The sequence below is a fragment of the Pleurodeles waltl genome, chromosome 3_2 (assembly GCF_031143425.1).
Source record: "Pleurodeles waltl isolate 20211129_DDA chromosome 3_2, aPleWal1.hap1.20221129, whole genome shotgun sequence".
NCBI classification, from domain to species: Eukaryota; Metazoa; Chordata; class Amphibia; order Caudata; family Salamandridae; genus Pleurodeles; species Pleurodeles waltl.
The window spans coordinates 117,456,473-117,476,766 of NC_090441.1; the positions used below are offsets into that span (position 1 = coordinate 117,456,473).

The following is a 20,294-nucleotide window of genomic DNA, read 5'->3' on the forward strand; positions in this document are numbered from 1 at the left end:
ACACTGCTTGTCCCCTCTCCAGACACAGAGTCTGTGCTTACAATCTCTTCAGTTTGGGTCATTGTGGCTACTCGTGGTTTGTTCACCACAGACCCTAAACATGTCTCAAGTTGACTTTGAGACACTTGTGCACACTCTCCTTTTCCTCCTTCTGATCTCTCTTGTTGCACTGAATTTGGCCTTTACGACTCAGTTGTTGCTGTCACTTCTCCTTCTACAGCTTGTCTCACTCTCTAACTGTGTGATGCGGAAATCCAGTTTGGAAGGCATCATACAACATCAGTGTTCATGATCAGAATTACTTGTTAGGAGGCCATGCCATCTGGGAGGAAGACACAACATTTGCACATGCTTCTTCACCAAGACACAGTTGCCAATGTAGAGGTCATGACACTACTCTTGCCTTGGGAGGAGAGTCATCAATTTAACCTGGTGAGCGACAGAACACACCAGGCCTTTGCAGTAGCCAAGAATCGGATCTGATCTACCTGTAAACATGCAATGAAAAGTTTCATCACCTCATTCTTGAAGGTAAAGGCATGTTTCGATTTTAGTGTGGGTATGGGTATTTGGGTGGTAAGGGCATTTTCAGGTTTTAGGGTGAGTGTGAGTTTTTGGGTCTGTAGGAAGTTGGCTCTGTATATACTATTTCAAAGTAAGAAATAGTGTGCACAGAGTCCAAGGGTTCCCTTAGAGGAAAGATAGTGGCAAAAAGAGATAATTCTAATGCTCTATTTTGTTATAGTGTGGTCGAGCAGTAGGCTTATCAGAGGGTAGTGTTAAGCATTTGTTGTACACACACAGGCAATAAATGAGGAACACACACAACGACAATTCCAGGCCAATAGGTTTTTATATAGAAAAATATATTTTCTTAGTTTATTTTAAGAACCACAGGTTCAAGATTTACAAACAATACTTTAAATGAAAGGTATTTCACTCAGGTATCTTAGGAACTTTGAATTATCACAATAGTATGTACAGTTTTGGCAAAAATGGCAATAAGCTATTTTAAAAGTGGACACTGCAAACATCAACAGTTCCTGGGGGAGGTAAGTAATTGTTAAGTTCACAGGTAAGTAAAACACTTACAGGTTTCAAAGTTGGATCCAAGGTAGCCCACAGTTGGGGTTTCAAGACAACCCCAAAGTTACCACACCAGCAGCTCAGGGCCAGTCAGGTGCAGAGGTCAAAGTGGTGCCCAAAACACATAGGGTTCAATGGAAATAGGGGTGCCCCGGTTCCAGTCTGCCAGCAGGTAAGTACCCGTGACTTTGGAGGGCAGACCAGGGGGGTTTTGTAGGGCTCCGGGAGGGACAGAAGCAGGCACAGAAAGTACACCCTCCGCGGCACAGGGGCGGCCGGGTGCAGAGTGCAGACAGGCGACGGGTTTTCAATAGGATTCAATGGGGAGACCCGGGGTCTCTTCAACGATGCAGGCAGGCAAAGGGGGGCTCCTCGGGGTAGCCACCACTTGGGCTAGGAAGAGGGCCGCCTGGGGGTCGCTCCTGCACTGGAGTTCGGTTCCTTCAGGTTCTGGGGGCTGCGGGTGCAGTGTGTTTTCGAGGCGTCGGGTTCCTTGAAGCAGGCAGTCGCGGTCAGGGGGAGCCTCTGGATTCCCTCTGCAGGCATCGCTGTGGGGGTTCATGGGGCTCAACTCTGGCTACTCACAGGCTCGCAGTCGCCGGGGAGTCCTCCCTGTAGAGTTAGTTTTCTGCAGGTCTAGCCGGGGGCGTCGGGTGCAGAGTGGAAAGTCTCACGCTTCCGGCGGGAAACGTGTGGTCTTTAAAAGTTGCTTCTTTGTTGCAAAGTTGCAGTTGTGTGGAACAGGGCCGCTGTCCTCAGGAGTTTCTTGGTCCTTTTAGATGCAGGGTAGTCCTCTGAGGCTTCAGAGGTCGCTGGACCCTGGGGGACACGTCGCTGTTGCAGTTTTTCTTGAAGTGGGGAGACAGGCCGGTACGGCTGGGGCCAAAGCAGTTGGTGTCTCCGTCTTCTCGGCAGGGCTTCAGGTCAGCAGTCCTTCTTTGTCTTCAGGTTGCAGAAATCTCGTTTCCTAGGTTCTGGGGAGACCCTAAATACTGAATTTAGGGGTGTGTTTAGGTCTGGGAGGGCAGTAGCCAATGGCTACTGTCCTTGAGGGTGGCTACACCCTCTTTGTGCCTCCTCCCGGAGGGGAGGGGGACACATCCCTATTCCTATTGGGGGAATCCTCTAAAATCAAGATGGAGGATTTCTAAAGGCAGGGGTCACCTCAGCTCAGGACACCTTAGGGGCTGTCCTGACTGGTGGGTGACTTCTCCTTGTTTTTCTCATTATCTCCCCTGGACTTGATGCCAAAAGTGGGGGCTGTGTCCAGGGGGCGGGCATCTCCACTAGCCGGAGTGCCCTGGGGCATTGTAACACGAAGCCTGAGCCTTTGAGGCTCACTGCTAGGTGTTACAGTTCCTGCAGGGGGGAGGTGTGAAGCACCTCCACCCAGAGCAGGCTTTGTTTCTGTCCTCAGAGAGCACAAAGGCTTTCACCACCTGGGGTCAGAAACACGTCTCTCAGCAGCAGGCTGGCACAGACCAGTCAGTCCTGCACTGAACAATTGGTAAAGTACAGGGGGCATCTCTAAGATGCCTTCTGTGTGCATTTTTTAATAAATCCAACACTGGCATCAGTGTGGGTTTATTATCCTGAGAAGTTTGATACCAAACTTCCCAGTATTCAGTGTAGCCATTCTGGAGCTGTGGAGTTCGTTTTTGACAAACTCCCAGACAATATACTTAATATGGCCACACTGTACTTACAATGTCTAAGAATAGACTTAGACACTGTTGGGGCATATTGCTTATGCAGCTATGCCCTCACCTGTGGTATAGTGCACCCTGCCTTAGGGCTGTAAGGCCTTCTAGAGGGGTGACTTACCTATGCCACAGGCAGCATTTTGCGTGCATGGCATCCTGAGAAGAATGCCATGTCGACTTTGCCTTTTTCCCCCCACCAACCCATACAATCTGCAATGGCAGTGTGCATGTGTTAGGTGAGGGGTCCCTTAGGGTGGCACAACATATGCTGCAGCCCTTAGGGACCTTCCCTGGTCACAGGGCCCTTGGTACCACTGGTACCTTTTACAAGGGACTTATCTGTGTGCTAGGGGTGTGCCAATTGTGGAAACAATGGTACATTTTAGGTGAAAGAACACTGGTGCTGGGGCCTGGTTAGCAGGGTCCCAGCACACTTCTCAGTCAAGTCAGCATCCATATCAGGCAAAAAGTGGGGGGTAAGTGCAACAGGGAGCCATTTCCTTACAGGGTCGTAAGGACATTTTTAGATTTTAGGGTGGGTATGGGGTTTAGGGTGGGTGTGGGGTTTTGGGTGGTAATGACATTTTTAGGTTTTAGGATGAGTATGGCTTTTTGGTTGGTAAGGAATTTTTAGGTGTTAGGGTGGATATGGGTTTTGGGTGGTAAGAGCATTTTTAGGTTTTACAGTAGGTATGGGTTTTTGGCTGGTAAGGGGTGTTTAGGGTGTGTGTGGGGTTTTGGGTGGTAAGGACATTTCTAAGTTTTAGGATGGGTATGGGTTTTTGGGGAGGTAAGGGTGTTTTTAGGTTTTAGAGTGGGTACGGGTTTTTGGGTAGTGAGGGGTGTTTAGGGTTTAGGGTGGTTGTAGGAAGCTGGCTCTCTTTATAGTGCACTAAAATGAGTGCACTGTGCAGAGAGTCCAGTTGATCCTCACTTGGTATTGCAGACGAAAAAGTAGATAGGACTAATGCCCTATTTGTGACAGTGTGAGCAAGTAGTTAGACTTATCAGAGGATAGTGCTAAGCTTTTGATGTACTCACAGAGGCAATAAATGAGACACACACTCAATGAATAAATCTGAGACCAATTTAGAAAAATTAAAATTCTATTTATATATGTTTCATCCCCAAGAACGTCATTCTCAGATAAGTAGACGTTTAAGCATAAATACTTTGCAGTTTCAAAAACAGACACAATGCAGTTTTCAGGGTTCTCTCAGTGTTATCCTATTGAGGAAAACAATATTCAGAAAACACAAGGTTAATAATGACTTACGAAGCCAATCTCAGAGGGTTAAGGTAAGTACTGGGCACTGATCAGAACCCCATCAGCAGGCACTGGGGCAGCCGGGTGCAGAAGTGCAGTAAGTCTTTGGGTGCCCAATGTTTTCCTCTGGGAGGTTGGTCCTCGTGAAGACAGGCTGCAGGCTCCAGCTAAGAAACCAGTCAGGAACAACAAACAAGTAGGTAGTAGACTTGGGTTACTTGGGGACATAGGTGCACCTTTGGACCTCTTCTCCTGTGCCCAGGGGCGACGAAAGCAGGGGTGTCTTTAGGTGTTGGGTTTTCAACTCCGGGAACACTCGTGGTCAGGGAGTCCTGCATGTTGCATGTTGCTGCAGGCGGCATCCGGGTGGACTCGAGCTCCTAGGAGCTGGGGGATGTCGTTGGCACCAATGACCCACCTCAGCACAAGCCCGGGGTCATGGGTACAGTGGTTGCTGGAGCTGCCGAATTGTCTCTCTCCCCAAACCTATGGGAGAAGGGGCCTGCTTGCAGGGACTGCTGGGGTCTCGGGAGAGTCCAAGATGGGTGAGACCACACTGGACTTGATCTTTAGGCAGCTGGAGACTTGCTTTGGTACCATTGGTTGGCTTCATCTCAGGTTGGGATGTCGGGTGCATTCACTTTTGCAATCGGGTTTCCAGTGTCCAGTAGCTGCAGAGTCTTTTCTTTGGAGCTTTCTTCTTGCAGGGCAAGTCCGCTGCCCACAGGAGACTCGAGTCTTTATTGAAGGCTGGACGAATTGGCTTTTTTTGTGCAAGATTCTTCGAGGTCAGCAGGCAGGCCAGAGGGGCTAGGTCTAGGTCAGTCTCTTTTTCTTTTCCTCTTCTGTGGGTATCTGGATCTTCTTAGGTTGTCAAAATCTGAGTTCTAGGGTTTAGGGGTGCCACCTAACTACTCAATTTAGGGGCATTACAGGGAGTGCCAGATGGTAGCCAATGGGCTGCCCACCTTTAGGGTGACTACATCCTTCTTAAGACCACTTATGCTTGGGAAGTGGGCATAACCCTAACCCTGTTGGTCTAATTCCTTCTAAACAAGATGGAGAAATTTGAAAATTAGTGTCCACCTCAATATGTCCACCCTAGTGGTGGAATTGGCGCAAAGTGGGCACTCCTCCTAGTTTAACTAATTTTCCTGCCTGTGCTGCCACCAAAAGTGGGGTCAGACAGGGGGGCTGGTCGTCTCCACCATCTGGAGAGACTTGGGTCGCATTACAAAGGTGGCAAGGCCTTTGAAGCTCCCTGCCCAGTGCAGGCTTTTGTTTCAGGACCCCAAGAGCCCTGGCTGTCACCTTGGGGGGCCAGAAATGCATATATGGTGGCTGCTCTGGTCAGGACCAGTCAGTCGACACACTAGTATTTGGTAGGTTTTCAGGGGGCACCTCTAAGGTGCCCTCTGTGTGCATTTTTTAATAAATCCATCACTAGGGGTCAGTGGGGGTTTATTATTCTGAGATGTTTGATAGCAACCATCCTGGGATTCAGAAAAGTCATCATGTAGCTGGGGAACTCGTAATGACCAGTGTCTAGCACAAGCATTTAAGTTGGCTTCCCTTTGCACTTACTATGTCTCCGAATTGACAAAGACATAGCAGGGCCATACCTGCTTATGCAGATATGCCCTCACATGTAATACAATGCACCCTGCCTTAGGGCTGTAAGACCTGCTAAAGAGGTGACTTACATATATTGCATGCAGTGTTCAGCGCTGTGTGCCATGTTGTGTTTTCAATTTTGGAAGCATCTGTCACACAGCCTGCAATGGCAGTCTGCATAAGATTGGCGCTGGGTCCCTCAGAGTGGCACAAGTTGTGCTGCAGATTGGAGGGCCCTCTTCAGTACCAATGCCCCCGGTTCCAGGGGTACCATTTACTAGGGACTTACAGAGGGCTGAAGGGCCTGGTTACTTAGGGACCAAGGGACCGGGTGTCTTGTTTTAGGAAGGATAGAGTGGCACTGGAGACTGGGAATCCGATTAGCAGGATCCCATTGCACTTCAGTCGAGCCTGCATCTCAAAACCAGGCAAAAAGAAGTGTGTGTGGGGGGGAGTGGTACTGCAACCAGAACCCAGCTCCCTACAGTGGGCATTTTTAGGGTTTAGGGTGGGTAGGGTTTTGGGTGGCAAGGTGATATATATATATATACACACACACTACTTTACTTTTTCCCACGCATATCCCTTTACCAACCATGCCTTTCCAACAAACGTTTTGTATTAAAGGCATGCGTGGAAAAGGCATATGCGTGGTAAAAACTTTCGTTGTAAATGCATATGTGGTAATGACGCATGTGTTGTAGTGACCGCATTGTAAAGGCATGCATGGTAGTTGCATGTGTAATACCACCATACACATGTGGCACACCTGTGAAATAATTCTGCTGCAACCAAACAGAACCTGGGGTTAAACCAATATATGTAAAAGAGATTAACCATAGCATCTTGGCCTTTTTGATTAGCATTAAAACAAATAACATGCCATAGGTAACATTGAATCAGCCAACACAGGACAACTATCTACAGAAACCCATACTTCATCTTCATTCTTAGTTCATCCTGCTTTGACCCACCTCGCTGTTCTCAGTCTCGTGCCTCTTCCTGCAAATGCTTCCCCTCTTACCACGTATCAGCAACGGTCATCAAAAAGCTCATAGACATGTCATACTCAATTTAATTTGGAAATTCTCCATTAAATGTACAAGACTCAAGAACACAATATTTTGCTATCTCATCGGCATAGCGATTGCCAGCAATTACAAAATCATTTCGGCTCTTGTTTATTGCACACTTTACAATGGCCACTTCAGATGACATCTACAATGCATGGAACAATTCTATAACATAGTGCCTATTTCTGACCTGGGAGCCAAATGGGGCCATGAAACCTATATGAGACTACAGCTGTCCAAAATCATGGACCACATCTAATCTGTACTAACTATCAGTAGAAGATGATGACTCTTAAATTGTCAGAGACACAGCAGGCTCTAGTAAGAGCGACCAGTTTGGCCACCTATGCATAATTTATCTTATACACACTGGAGGCTTCCAGTATACCATCTAAGAGGCAAACCGCATAAGCTGCTTTAAAAATCCCTTGTTCACCTCTTTAACAAGAGCTATCTACAAACAACATATAATCAGACCAGATGGACATTTTGAATATCGGGTCTTGGCTTGGCACCAATTCAGTAATTTAGTCACATTGAGGCAGTCATGGCCTAACCCTTCATCATCTTCATCAACAACATGCTAAGGCAATAGTGGGAGAGGACTGAGACAGGAGCACCTCTGCAGAGTGATGTTCTTTGCAGTGAGGATAACCTACTCATACTTTGTAAGTTGGCTATTGGTCACATGTTGAGTTTGAGTGCGGGTCAGTAGGATCTCAGCAGAATGGGGGATTATAACTGTGAGAGGGTACCCCATAATAATCCCCTCACATTGCTTTGTGCTGACACTGACTGCAGCCACCGTCTTTAGGCAACCTTAAACCTAACTCGCTGTGGCTACTGGGTCAAAAGATACTGAAAAATAAGCATCAGGGCATTTGGCCTTTCCACGTCTTTGAGTTAGCACTGATAGGGAGCATCTTTCACTCAGAGCAGTACAGAATGAAAGGCTTCTCATAGTTGAGCATTCCTAAAGCCGGGGCATGACAGAGACACTCTCTCAGCATGAGGAAGGCCTTTTAACAGTTGTTGTCCCAAGGGAGCGGTTCTGACACATCTTTGTGTGTAAGCCGCTGTTGAGGATTGGTCACTAGGGAAAAGTTTTTGAATCTTCTGATGACAGCAGCTCACCATTACCAGGAACATCCTGAATTTTCTCTGTGTCCTGAGAGGGTTCACTTGCAATATGGCAGACATTCTCTCTTGAGACACTTTTCTTGCTCTTTTCTCAATGTGATACCCTAGATAGAGAACTTTCTGACAGTACTACAGTTTGGCTGGGGACACCAAATGTCCATTTTCAGCTAAATGATTCAACAGGCCAATGTTATCTTGCATGTACGCCTCTTGGGTTGCTGATACCACCAATAGGTTGTCAATATACTGAATCAGGACAGCAGATTTTGGTTCTCCCGATTCTTTTTCAAGATCTAGTTGAAGGTTGAGAGGCTCTCTGTACACACTGGGAAAACTTGGCTCCATGCCAGATCTTTATTTTGGAAATGGAACACGAAGAGAAAGTAGCTGTCTTTGTGCGATGGAATGAGAAATAATGCTTGGCACAGATCTATGACTGTGAACCATTAAGCATTACAAAGGATCTGGAACAGTATTACAGCTGGATTCAGCACCACAGGACAACATGAAACAAGAATGTTATTGATGTTTTGCAAGTCTTGCATTACTCACTACTTTTTGCTTGATTTCTATCTCCCCATAATCGGAGAATTACGGGGACTTCCTAAAATTTCCTTTAAAATGTCTTGTTCTAACATGGATCCAATTGCAAGGTAATTCCAGCCACTGACTCTGGTGGGAGGCTATATTGGGGCATTTAGGGAATTCAGCACCTGGCTTAATTATGCTCTTTACAGGTTCAACACATTTAAACAGGTTAGACTTTTCCTTTACAGAGCCTCTTAAGTCAGTGGCAAATCCTTTATTTTCAAAACAAGGAATATCCCAGCAATGGGATTCAGGGTGCTCAATTAAAAATCAGCATCTTCATCATGTGTTAGAAGCTCAACACCATCTGGTGTACAGTAAATCATTCAGTTAAGCTTGCACAAAAGATCCCTTCCTAACAGATTTACTGGGCTGGAGTCACATGTCACGAACTGCTGGTCCTCCTCACGGGGAACTATTTTCACAGGGACCTTGAGAGAAACAGGATTCACTGTCTGTAATGCCAACAGCATGGATTCATTTTCCTGAGAGGGGTAGGTTTGTTACTTCCACTGTCCTAACAATAAAACGGGTAGCACCAGTGTGGATCAAAAATGATACATGGTGGCAATCCACCTCTCCTTCTACGTATAGGCTACTCTGGTCTATCTCTGGTATGCTCCTCTGTGCAAAAGGACTAACCCAACACCAATCTCAACTAATACAGTTTCACCAAACAAGTAAATAAGCCCCTATTTAATAGAGCTTGACTGTATGACACCACATACCTTAACAGAAAAGTTACAACTTGATATACTCAGTTTTTATCTCAGACTTTGACATGGCCGTCAACCAAACTTCAACTCTTGCAACAAGCATGTTTTGCTTCATAAGCGCAGAGATATACATAAGGCAGCTTTACAAATTGCAAGACAACACAAAGCCCTCTTGGACTCAAAATGGACATCACACTGCACTATCAGGAACCATCTGGGCCCCGTACCTCATACCGCCATCTGTGGCCTTCTGTGGACCGGGGCGGTGGAGGCCAGGAGGGAAAACCACCTACACATCACAAACACTCCCATCACACGCACTCCCAGTACCAGTACAGACACACCCGGACACACTCACGAAACAGACTAACCCAATCACACCACAGACATGCCCACTCACGTTGCAAGCATTTCCATTCACATTGTAGACATGCCAACGCACACTATATGCACATGCACTCACACCACGCCCTCGTGCCCACACACCTTCCAGTTTCTGACTAGGAGCCACCACAATTGGTGGTTCCAAGGTCACACGAGACTTGGATGTCTTGGTGGCATCTTGAGTGGCAAGACTACAAATAGCCACATCCTGGACCATGCTCTGCTTGGCAATCCAGCGCCCAAAGCAGCAAGACCTCCTGAACCTCTTGATTTACCTGCATTGGCGAATCCAGGTTCTGGGCAGTCCAAGCATCATTCCTCAAGTTCCAGCAGCAGTAACCCGGGGCACGATGCGATTACCTAGAAAGATAAAATAAGAAGAGAGCTAGATACAACATTGAGCAAGCGCATGCACATACATTTTGGGGCAATCAAAGACTACTATAAGATGGAAATGAAAGGCACAGAAAAAAGACTGCAAGCCTTAACCCAGAACTTAGTGGAACATTTCCTCCAAACCACAAACTTCAGTAAGCTTTGGAACCATTGAATACCAGCAAAAGACTGGTATGAGAGTTGGTCCTCCAAAAGCCACAAGAGCATAAAGCAAGCTGAAGCCGCACAATACCTAGAGTTTATCAGTAGGACTGTGGTGGTGGGGCTGAATACATAGTATGAGTGAGTAGTGTGAATGAGATAGCCCATAGTGTGAATGAGGTGCGACTGAGAATCCATTATTGAACAACAGCCTTTAGCTCTGAATAAAGAGCTTCCAACCCACAAAATATTCTTATTTCACCGATCAAGTTGGTTAATCTACAGCACTCTGCCCTAGTAAGCGATGAATCTGAAGTAACTTAGTCAATTTACACAGCTATTGTTCCACAGCACCAGGTACTCATAACCACTAGTAAGATCATAAGATTATTATTATAAGCACATAAAAGGAACCAGAAGTTGACTAGATTGAACAAGTAATCTCCTTTCCAGGAATCCCGCGACTCCAGGGTACCAGCCCATGCTGCAGGTCATGAAATGGCATTTCCTAAGAGCAGACATCCCGGAGGGCAGACACAGGCAGATTGGAGCAGACACTCGAGAGGCTTCTCTACCTCTACTTACCTTGTTTCTTTCCACCCTTTTCCCCTCAGTGCTTCCTCTTGGGTTGTTTGAACACTTGCCAGGGTTAGCACGGTTGGACATTGGCGGATTAATTCTCAGACCATCGCTCCTGTTGGATACAAAAAGACAAGGTGAGTGCTTCCTATTTGGTTTCATAGTAGTGAATTACCTGACAAGCACACTATTTCGTCAAAACCCACAAACACATTTAAAGACATATAACCTTACTATACTCACACTCTTAGCACACTGCAACCACTCAGGCGAGCTAGAACACTACCAATTCTCCAAACTGGACCACAGGACCCTCGGAACGCGGACAGGTCTGGGGCAGGGTTGGACTTTGAGGCCAATCCTAACTACATATGCCTCGATGAGATCCATCCTCTGCCACCATTGAGTGACGTTAGAGATCAGGATGGTGTTTGCACTGCTCAACCCTAGTGCAAACTCAAATCTCTAAGTCCACTGAGTTAGACCTTTATCTCGAACTGAGGCTCAAATCATAAATTCAACAATATATCAAGGACATTGAAGCAGAATTTGCCCCACAGGAATGTCAGAGAAGGGACATTTTGCAAACTAGGATCTTTTATTAGCACATTAGTAAAGTTAGAATCTCAAATCCAATCAATTAAGCATAAATCAAGACACCTGAATACAGCACATATGATTATAATCCAGGCAATTCAAATTGGCAAATGCAAGTACGCGTTATTAAAGACAGCATATGCAAAGCAAGGAAAGCTCCATTCCCAGGAAAGGGAACTCCCTATGCTATGCTAGGTTCGTAGGTAAGTCTGAAAATTGTAAACAGTTTGAACAGCTCTGCTTCACACAGTAAAAACCCAAAATTTCATCCAAGTGAACTATTGCATACGTTCTCATCGAGTAAGAACCAATCAAATAGCAGTGTTCCCACTATTCTTGGTGTTGGCTTCCTTCTCATGAATAATACAATGCCAGATTCGTCCATCGTCGCAGCCTTCACGGTATCGAAGGAGTAATCGTGAATCCTTCACTGCCTCCTATTCCATGCAGGTGCTGAGAATCATTCTCCAACTAGTTAATTGCAACAGATATGACCTTCACACAGTAAACTAACAGAAAATAATACATTTGATGAATACAGTGACTGGTGCCTGAAACAAAAAAGAGAGCTATGCACACTAAGCAGAAATGCAATGTTTTATTTCAAGATGGAGTCGAGCACCTGGGCCCATATCGACTCATGTCAATGTTAAGATACATATATTCTAACAATAGTTAATAGAAAACCTATAAATCACTTCTCTAAATCTAAATGCAAAATAACATATGCACACATAAGTAATGGCTATGTGTAAATAAATGACGGTGACACTCCATCGTCATACCCTCACTATGATTCACTATTGTGTCCACCACTTATTTTTCATTTGTTAAACGGGGGGGGTAGGCTTATTTAAGAGAGGTTTGCACCACCAGAGCGTCACTTTTTGGGACGCTCCAGCAGCGCAAACCTCTCAACCATATCCAAGAGGCCTGTAGAGCCGCTTTGAATGGCTTTGAATGGCCTCCTAGATATGGAGTAAGGCAAAGCAGTGCAATTAGCTGGGTTGCCTCACTCTGTGCCAGGAAGGCGTTCCATGGGCGTTGCAGTGGGTTTCCCAAGTAACACCCACGGATTTTGACGCTGTCCCAGATTCACTTAATCTCGTGAGCACCAGACACCAAAACTTCACGCCTCCCAAGGTGAGCCGTGAGGTGGAGAAACTTTTTTATTTCTCCTCGTTTTTTCCTCTTTTCAACATAGAAAGAGGAAAACACCTCTTGGGATTGTTTTTGTGCAGGAAGGGGACCCTGTGGGATCTTGTCACACATGCGGTAGGGGGTGGTGGGTTGGTGGTGGTGTGTGGGGGGTTTGGCGAAGGAGAAGTGGACGCAGTAGTGGTCGGTCCAGTGGAGTTCGGTGGTGTGGGTGTAGGTTATGTGTTGGCTTGAAGTGAAGATTGCATCAAGTGTGTGTCCTGCTGAGTGGCTGGGTACTGTGACCAGCTGCTTGAGTCAGAGGTTGGTGAGGTTGTCTAGGAGGGAGGAGGAGTTGGGGTCGTGGGGGTTCTCTAGGTGAAAGTTGAAATCACCGAGGAGGATGTAATCTGTGGAGGTGAGGGCGTGCGGGCTGATGGTGTCAGCGATGGTGTCACAGAAGGGGGGGCGTGGTCCTGGGGGTCTGTATACAAGTATGCCTCTGAGAGTTGTGTTGTAGTTTATGTGGATTAGGAAGTGCATGTGTTCTGCATTGTTGAGGGTGTTGTGGGTGTTGGTGGTGACCTTAATGGTGTCTTTGTGCAGGATGGCGATGCCACCTCCTGGCTTGTTAAGGCGGTCTTTGCGTTGGAGTTTGTATCCCATGGGGGTGGCTATGGCTATGTCGGGCTCTGAAGAGTGGTTCGTCCAGGTTTCCGTGAGGAAGACGACTTCAGGTGAGTGTGATGTGATGAGGTCCCAGAGTTCTATGGCATGTTTGTGTAGGGAGTGGGTGTTTAGGAGCAAGCAGTTGAGATGGTTGTTGGGGGTGTTGTTGTTGTCTTGAGTGATAGTGTTGGCGTGGGTGCTCGTGGTGTCGCTGTGGGTCGTGTTGGTGTTGGCGTGGGGTGTGTTCAGGCTGTGTTTTTTTTTGTGGTGGGGCCGGTTGGTGTGTGCAGTGGTTGTGCGGCAGTTAGTTGCGTTGTGGTTGTTGTGTTTGGTGTTGGCGGGGCTGGGTTTGGTGCGGGCGTGTGGGTGTTCGGGGTGTGGGAGGTGGAGCAGGAGAATAGGCAGGCGTAGCAGGTGAAGGGGCCCTGTGTGTGTGTGGGGCTGGTTTGGGTGCTGGTGGGGTGTTCCTGGGTTGAGGGAGTGGAGAGTATGTGAGGAGTAGTGGTGTCTGGGGATGTCTTGGCTGGGAGGGCCAGGGGGACTGGCGCTGGGTGCGGTCCAGGCGCGGACGGGCGCAGACGGGCTTGCCTCTGGTGCACCTCTGGCGTGCCAGCATCCGCCATTAAAAAGGGGGAGGAGGGAGGAGCAGCTGGGAGGCGGGAGGGGGAAGCAAATGGGGCGCGAGGAGGGCGGGGCCGCAGGGACGCAGTGGCGGGGAAAAATACACAGACTGGGCAGAAAGACTACGGAAAAGTGGGCACAATCAGGAAACAAGGCACAATGTAAAACAACACAAGCGGTAAAGGCAGGCCTAAGGCACAATGGAAAAACAATACAAAACAGCAGAGACAGGGCACAGCAAGTGAGAGGGAAGAAACAGACACGCTAGTACTAAAAGTCTAGTAATGCTTACCAGAAGCCCACTAGACGCCAGGAATGAGGCGCAGGCGGGTGCCTGTGGGTGGAGGAGGGCCTCGAACACGCGATCGGCAGCGTGGGCAGGGCTCAGGGGACACGGTGCAGATAGGTGGTGCTGCAGGCGCGGGGGAGCGAGCTCCGCCCAAAACAAGTCAGGGGTTACTCCCCTGTAGTTCCATTCATTTGTTTTTCAACTGAATGCGGTTTCCATTATTTAGCATGTCAGGAATGTTTTTCTAATATTTTTTTAATGAATTTACATATTACAACAAAGTTTTGCATCGCGCTCACTCTCCTAGCTGAGGATATGACACCAGAAAGAGAGTTATGAAATTAAGAAAACGATTTCACAACTGTGAAAAAGTTCCGAAAACAGATCGATTAACCACATCAGCAGCACGTTGATGTACCACAAAAAAGTGAAGTAGGCTGCAGGGGCAAGCTTTTGAGCTTCTCCTCAATATATAAATACGCTTTCTTGGCAAGATATGTATCCACAGAATTTAAATCATTCAAACAATTCTTCAAAATAAGACTCTCTCCCTCCCCACCCCCCACGTTGCGTGCTACCTAACTGTGAGCCAAGCATAATGTTCCAATTATTCTATCAGCCACTCCACAAACCTTCGTTTCTCCTGATGCCGATTGTACAAGTTCTTTCTTGAGAGTTCATTTCATTTTTTTTAAAAGGCTAACCAGCTGCAGTTCTCATTAAACACACAAGATGGCAGGGCTGGCGCACATTTTAGTTTGAGTAGCTCGTTTTAGACAGCTGCAGTCACTGCTCTTCAGGTCAAAGCCAACCAGACAGAACAGCTCTCTGGTTGCAAAGAGATATTGAAGATGTGCTGAAAGCTTACCAGACAGCACAGCTCTCTAGTATCAAAGAGGTATTGAGGATGTGCTGAAAGCTTACTTAGGAATTCATTTCTCCCACTGCTCACCATTGGCTTTGTGTTTTGTCATTCACATTTGCTTACTTTCTAGTCACTGGCTTTATTTCCTTTAGTTCGCCCAACATGTCCATCTTGTGGAGCATAGCCTGTTGACCACCTCTCTGACTGGCTCCTTCTAGAAGTGCTCGTTTTTGTGAACTTTCTTTCTTTTTCGTAAAGCACTCACCGAGAGTGCCACTGTTTTCTTCTCTGCCCACCCCAGGGTTCCGCGTAGTTCTATTCAGTGCTCAGCGTTGTCCTCTCTCAATGTCTCCTCTCCCCCACTCAGCACTCCGCCTTGATCTCTCTGTGTCCTTCTCTTCCCCCACCCAGCGCTCCACCTTGTCCTCGCCTTTGTCCCGCCACCCAACCTCCATGCTGCTTTATCTTCTGTCCGCTACCTGCCCCAAACCCACTCCTGTTTTTTTTCTTAAAAAAGAAGCACTTTTGGCAAAAATTTGTCAAATTTACTTTTGGAGCTTCTTTATATTTACCAATCCACTTCAGATTAGGAAACTAAAAAATGTTCACCTGTGTGTGCACCTTCTAAATGATGCAGTGGCTGCGTCATACTGCTTTTTTTGCTTTTTTGTAACCTTTTATTTACCAACCCATCTTGAATTGACACACAAAAAGAAGGAAATGCCTGTTTTATTTTCTAAGTGCCCACACATGTGAAGGTGCAGAACTACTAAATGAGCGGCAGCAGCATCATAGCATTTAAAATATATATATATATATATATATATATATATATATATATATATATATATATATATATATACAAAAGAAAGAATGTCCTGATCAGCGTGTTACGGCGCACTTGATTCTCCGGTGGTGCTGGTTTGAGGCAGGACGACCGTATTTCAGAAAACAAAATTCTCTTTCTGTTTTGGCAAGAGAAAACCGCACTCTGTCGTTGTGCCAATAATACTCTAACTTTTATTCCATTAGTGAGATCAAAAACAAACAAACAGGAATCCCCTGACGCGTTTCGGTCTCACCGGACCTTGTTCACAGGTCAGGTTACATACATAAAATCTCATAGGCGAGACTTACTGTCTTTGCCAATGCTTGTTTGCTTCTTTACTATTCGCCTTCCAAGTAAACTAGAAACTTTAAATTTTTTCTCCATTAAAAAGTGGTCTATGTTCAGTTTTAAAAATAGGCTATTCCCCATGTTAAGATAATGTCATCCACAATAGGTACAGCAAATACAGAACAAGACGACATTTGTTTTACTCGTAAGAATCTTTATTAATCCCTAAGTACAATTTTCAGGTTTGATTCACAAAGGTAAATTCACATGTGTGGATCTACTCAGGTGTAGATCTACTCTTACTCCGAGTTCTAACTCTCCACTTTTTACTTGCCAGCATTTCTGAGTGGAGATTTACACTATGGTAGACTTACAAGTCGCCACTCCCCTCCTGAGAGGGGGTGGAGCCTCTTATAACCAAATTTACACAGGTAAAGTTACCAGTTGTAAATGTAATTGTTATTTTATTTAAAAAAAACGTTTAAAAATATTTTAATGGGCATTCTAATCATAAAATAATTCATTTTTTGACTAACTACATATGATTAAAATAAAAAGGCACAACACTTTGGGGGTCATTATGAACACAGCGGGAATCCCCGCAGTGTTTGTGATGGCGGTCTTATCACAAACCGCCAGCCCCCTTGAGACTCCGCCGGCCGAATAATAGACATTCTGCTGGGCCGGGACATTGCCGACGGCTCCATGCTGAGGTGCGGCGGGTGCAGCAGCACCCGTCGTGCAGATCACTTAACCCACCAGGGAATGGCTGGCGGAACAAGGTTTCTTTATCTGCAGCGCTGGCGTGTCGGATGAAGAATTCCGCCATCGCCAGGCTGCCTGTCGGCAGTAGCCTGGCGGTGGTGGACGGCCGTCTGTGGCGGTCCCCACTTCCTTCATTATGTGGCGGTAGAGACCTCCATGCTGGTGGCGGTAATTTCCACCGGCATGGCGGTCTCAACCACCAGGTTCATAATGAGGGCCTTTATCTCCTCAAATTAAATATTTTAAATTTAAAAAATACATAAATTAGTTCAATTTATAAATATTAATTTAATAACAATAATCTATAAATAAAATTATCTACTTCCCTTACATTTTTGTTTTTGTTTAATTTGTACAAAACATAGGTACAAAGTATATATATATTTGTAATTAAATGTATCATTGTTATTCGTTTTAGTTATTCTATAATTGCACTTAAATTTTTATCACAAAAATTAGGACATATATATATTTCCTCAGCAGTGTTACCTCTAATACAAACACTGGCACACCAGACAACTTTCTCACCAGAGTGTTTGTTGTTCACCATGCAAGGCGGACATGTCAATGCATTTTGTCAGTACTGTCTTGCTTACAACATCATCACACAACTTGGTACAACTCTAAAAGTGTAAATAAATAATAACAAGATCAATTCATTAATATAATTGATAAAAACCTGCCCAGGTGGTCATAATAACACAACTCAGTGATGCTCTCTTTGTACATTGTATATTTCCAATAGACTTGTACCATGTGTGCTTCCAAATAAAGAGTTGAAAACATATGATTATCATAAATCTTGCTTTATAAGTGTTATTAGGGAATCCTAACCCTCTGGGCAAAATATCATTCTAATAAATTCAAAAGCTTATGTAATATCAGACAATGTGTGGAATTACTTGCCCTATTCGAAATAAACTCATTTTTATGAGTTGGAAAGCATGGAAGATATCACCTTGGTCTTAGTAGACAAAGAATAATGCTCTAGTGGGCTTGTGCTTAGAATCTTGCACCAAATGCCCAATATGATTCGTAATTGATTTCAACAATCCATTATATGTAGCTGCAAACTTACATAAATCAAAAAAGTGCACATAGGATAATAATAAAAACATGCCATAGATGGAGGGCAGGCATATCACATAGGATGGGTCTATATGTGTACTGCTGATACTTCAGTTACTTTTAATCCATTTGGTTTGCAGGTATCTAAATTAACAACGTACTCAGATTCCCTCATGCTTAAAGTCCTTTCTCTAATGCCACCTCTTATATAGTTTGTGGTTTGCACTATACCAAGAAGGATAGACTTTCTCATCACCACCATGCTTCTCATTAAACTTGCTGGCCACCAGGAAGGTTTTATTCTTATTCCGAAATTCTTGCATATGCTCTAATATAAATGTTTCTGGAAAAAACATAGAACCAATATACTGTACAGAGCAAAGGCATTTAATCCTATGAATTACAAATTCTGATTCCATGTGATATACATTTTTATCAGTTGATCAGAAGTTTTATAAGGAACCTTGTATTTTTTTAAATTGTGGCTATATTCCCTTAGCCAAACCACAACGTCCTAAGTTCCTACCATTTAAACACTCCAAAGTACCGTCTCCTCCCTCCAGCCCTGGTACAAATTAGCATCGCTGGGGGTGAAGCAGGTACCCATTGCTGTCCCTATCCGTTATTTATTAAAAAAACATTCGGCAATAGAAAAATGTTATGCCTTAAACAGGAATCAATCATGGACAGTATCTTTAGTGTATGCTCGCAGTAATATTTTTGACGTGAAACATTCGCAAGCTTTGAGGCCATGTTAATGATAGAAACTCATAGAAATAGTAGAGGCATCAGAGGGTTATCACCACATAATTTGTGACTGTTGCCACTTTAAATGTATGTATTTATGTATGTGTAATATATCTCTTTATTGGAAACCTAGCCAAAAGTTAGCAGAGCCAACTAGCGGAGGCAAAAAGAGGAGCTGAACCTGGTGTGAGGATGCATTGTGATGTAGTGTTTTTTAAAGAGTGGTGCCGAAATGTCTTTCTAAATTGGAGCAGCATTTGGCCTGTCCTGATGGATACAGGGATGTTGTTCCAGATCCTGAATGCACAGTTGGAAATGGTCTGCTGTATGTTTTTCTTTTTCACACTTCTTAGTCTGCAGTTTAATGGCGTCCTGTCTGTGGGTCAGCTGAGAACCACCAGAGATGGAGAATTTGTCTGAAATATAAGCGGGGGTGCTGGCAGTGTTAGCTTTGTAAAAGATGCAGATGGTTTTGAAGATTGTGTAGGCGGGCAAGAGGAGCCAATAGAGTTCATTAAGATGGGGGTGATGTGATCATATTTTTTCAGACCCTGGATGAGATGTGCTGCAGCATGTTGGATGTTCCTGAGGGGTGCCAGTGTGGTATCTGGGAGTACATGGAGTTAGGCATTATATCAAATGCAAGAGTACAAGTGTATGAACAGCAAGTTTGAAGTCGCTTTCTGGAAGAAAAGGTTTTACTTTCTTTAGAAGAGAGAGCTGCTACCAAGCCATCTTTGTTTTTGGTATTTTGTTCCTTAAGGGTGAGGGTGGTGTCCAGGATGAATCCAAGTGACTTTGCAGTTGGTGAAAGTTGAAGTTCAAAGCCATCAGGTTTCATGCGATTGAGCCAAGTTTGTACTATATCATTTTTATTGTTCTTGGCAAATAACAGGAATTCTGTCTTGGTTGGGTTGAGCTTAAGGTAGGCGCTCACCATCCAGGTCTGGATGATATGCAAGTGGTGTTTGAAGTGTTGAATGTCTGAAGCAGATGAGACTTTCAATTAGAATTGTGTGTGATCGGTTTACTAGTGAATCTTGATGTGATAATCTGAGTAGAGCACAAATGGCTCCATGTATGAATTGAAATTGACAGGGAACAGTATGAAGCCCTAGCAGACTCCACTGGTGATAGGGATCTTATGTGACCTGGAAGTGCCCATGTGAACAATCTGGTATCGGTTGGAAAGGTAAATGAAAGATAATGCTGGTGAATCCATTTGAGAGTCCAGGCTGCATATGAGGAAGGGATGACAGGTCCAGCAATATCTGGCGGCAGGGCCATCTTCATAGGCGATCAGGTGGGCATCATCTACGATGTGTGTGAAGTGTCCATGCTTCAGCACACTCCGATGCCAAACTGGTAGTTGTGCAGGAGATGGTTAGTACTGATGTAGTCTTGGAGGTGAACAGACTGCTTTTTCAACGGTCTTGCAGATGAATGCTAGGTGAGTGATGGGCTGCTAATTAGCAAGGTAGTGTAGGTTACTTTAAGAGTGGGAGGATCTGGTCTGTCTTGAGAACTTCTGGGCAGACGTTCTGAGATTCACTTCCCATAATATGTTTTATCTAGGCTCAGGATGAACAACAAAACTTATTGCCCTGAGCAACCTGCAATCCAGAAGATGTTCTCTTACTGTCGGCAATAGCATTTTCTGCCAGTCCTGACAAGAAGTGTATGAACTCCACTTAATCATCTTAAATGGGATTAACACCCGTTCAAAACACCA

The 20,294-nt window shown here is 45.1% G+C and overlaps 1 long non-coding RNA gene across 2 annotated transcripts in view; it reads right to left on the bottom strand.

The window, feature by feature from the left end:
- Nucleotides 1-20,294, bottom strand: part of LOC138286557 (uncharacterized) — a 107,480-nt gene that overhangs the window by 64,720 nt on the left and 22,466 nt on the right. The window contains exons 1-3 of one of the 2 annotated variants that reach the window (XR_011202012.1): nucleotides 14,004-14,075; nucleotides 10,694-10,802; nucleotides 9,847-9,931 (exon numbers count right to left, since the gene is read on the bottom strand). This is a non-coding gene — a long non-coding RNA (uncharacterized lncRNA). Of the gene's footprint in view, nucleotides 1-9,846; nucleotides 9,932-10,693; nucleotides 10,803-14,003; nucleotides 14,076-20,294 lie in introns of those variants that run through there. The other variant, XR_011202011.1, reaches the window with a different exon arrangement.